Source organism: Oryzias melastigma, linkage group LG17, assembly GCF_002922805.2.
Source record: "Oryzias melastigma strain HK-1 linkage group LG17, ASM292280v2, whole genome shotgun sequence".
Taxonomy (NCBI): domain Eukaryota; kingdom Metazoa; phylum Chordata; class Actinopteri; order Beloniformes; family Adrianichthyidae; genus Oryzias; species Oryzias melastigma.
The window spans coordinates 12702771-12704971 of record NC_050528.1 but is presented as its reverse complement, the minus strand read 5'-3'; positions in this window follow the sequence as shown (position 1 = coordinate 12704971).

The following is a 2201-nucleotide window of genomic DNA, read 5'->3' as shown; positions in this document are numbered from 1 at the left end:
AAACAAACAAAAAAATGGTTTGTTGGCTTTTCATTTAGTCACATTAAAATGTAAATGAGACGCTTGCCATGAATTTTAAAATATTATAAAATAACATTATTTTCATCATGACAGATTTATTATTCTTTTGTTTCTCATCCTCAAGTTTAATTCAATGTTTTTGCTAGTGTTTTTTTTTTTTTTTTACAATAAACTTTACTTTTTTGGAGTATATTCTAATTTAAACCAGATTCATATTTGGAGCATAAAGATGAGCTGTTTTTATTTCTGAGACCAAACCTCTTCTTGTCTTATTTGGAGCTCAGAATCTCCCAGTTGGAATTCTTCTGTTTTAGAGTCTTACAGTATGAAAACTATCTCTTCCCTACAGATTTTGTACAATAATTATCATAATTCAATAAAAGCTGCAAATATTGAAGCTCAAGCTTCTTAATTTAATTGTTTTTTGACTGTTAGTTTGCCTGCAGTGCTGTTTATGTGAAGCATTATGTGTTTGTTACCTGAAAGTGGAGGTGTCCTCATTGTGTATTTTACAGTGACGTTCCTGCAGTCACTTCTGATTAGGTGAGTTAGGGAAATATTGGGATGTTTTCAAAATATTTTCTCAAATGGGTTGAAATAAAATGATATTGTCTGATATTTTCATCTCTGTTTGATTCTCAGGTTAGAAGCATATTGTAGTTCTGCAGATGTTGGAGGCGGAGTCTCGGAGGCGTAGGAGTATCAGGTGTTTTGACCTCGGACCGCTTGAAGCATGACTGAGCTCAGGTGTTCAAAAAACTGAATTATATGCTGCAAGCAAATTACACACGCACAAACACACAAAAACAAGAAAGTCGTTTACTCCCTAAGTCACATGAAAATATTCACATAAATAAAGCCTGCAAGAGGCATGAATGTGTTGGACCTGCAGCAGTCTGTGTTGGTCTGTGTGTGTGTGTGTGTTTACTCTTTCTGCTCTGTTTAGCAGCTGCACTCTGAAGTGAATCCTCTGAAGACTTTTCTCCAAATCCTGAGCAAAACAGCTGATGTTCTCCTCTGAACTTAGGATTGGCGCCCCCTACAGACTCAAACTGAACTACATTTGATTCACATGGTGAACTTGATCACATTGATGCATAATACTGAGAACATAAGGACGTTTGTGGAATGGTGAGCAGATGCATCAGGTTGATTCAGAGAGTGGATGCAGCAGTGCTAAAACTCCCACCTCTGAACTTCAGAACAGCAGATTTTCTACCTGATGGAATTCTTGATTTAGAGGTTTCCATGGGAACCACACTACAGTGGTGCAAGAGTGATGTTTGAAGGAGGAAGAACCATGGTGTGGGTTTGTTTTATTGACCCTTTGATTCCAGTGAAAGGAAATCGAATTCCTTCAATGGAAAGACACATTTAAACAATTCCTACTTTGTGTCACGGTTCAGAGACATCTCCTTCCTTTTCCAAGGCTCACAAGGATCTGGATGAACCAGTTTGGTGTGAAATTAAATGACGGGTCTGCACAGAGTAACTGGGTGAATTCACAGGGTGAATGCAGCTGCAGTCACTGCAGCCGTGCAGGATTTGTCATGCAGCTGCAGTAACTGAGCAGTAGTCACGCAGCTGCTTGACATCATCCTTTCTCTTCTTCCTCAAGAAGTGGCTACAGAAGCACAGATTGGTATTTTCTCATTTAGCTTGTTAAGGTTCCTCTCTTTAAACAATCTCTTCAGACTCCAATTCTCCATCCACATTCTCCTGCTTTTGCGACTAACTCTATTACTTGAGTTTTTAACTTTATTATTTAAGTATTTGTGTTTTTTCCTCTCATAGAACATTTCAAGAGTTCTCAAAGAGAAGTTTCGAGTTCCTTGAAAGCTACGTGTTCTGACTCAGACCTCAGCACCATATTCTGCCCCAGAGTTTGCATAGACAACATTTTGAGGGACTGTAGAGTACAGATTAAGTTTACTCTGAGTTGTAAGCAAACATTTTTGTAAAAACACAAGCATAGCAAATAAATGCAGGACAAATACATATATAACTAGTCAGTCCCAAAAATAAATAAGTTTTACTATTTACCTTTTTTCAATCACTTACGTTAATAACTGATTTAATCATGTAAAAGCCTACTTAAAAATGAATGACTCCTGTATATACACGACTTAACATTTAGTTTATTTTTGTTCTTAATCCATTTGTCTGTTTTTTTGTTTTTT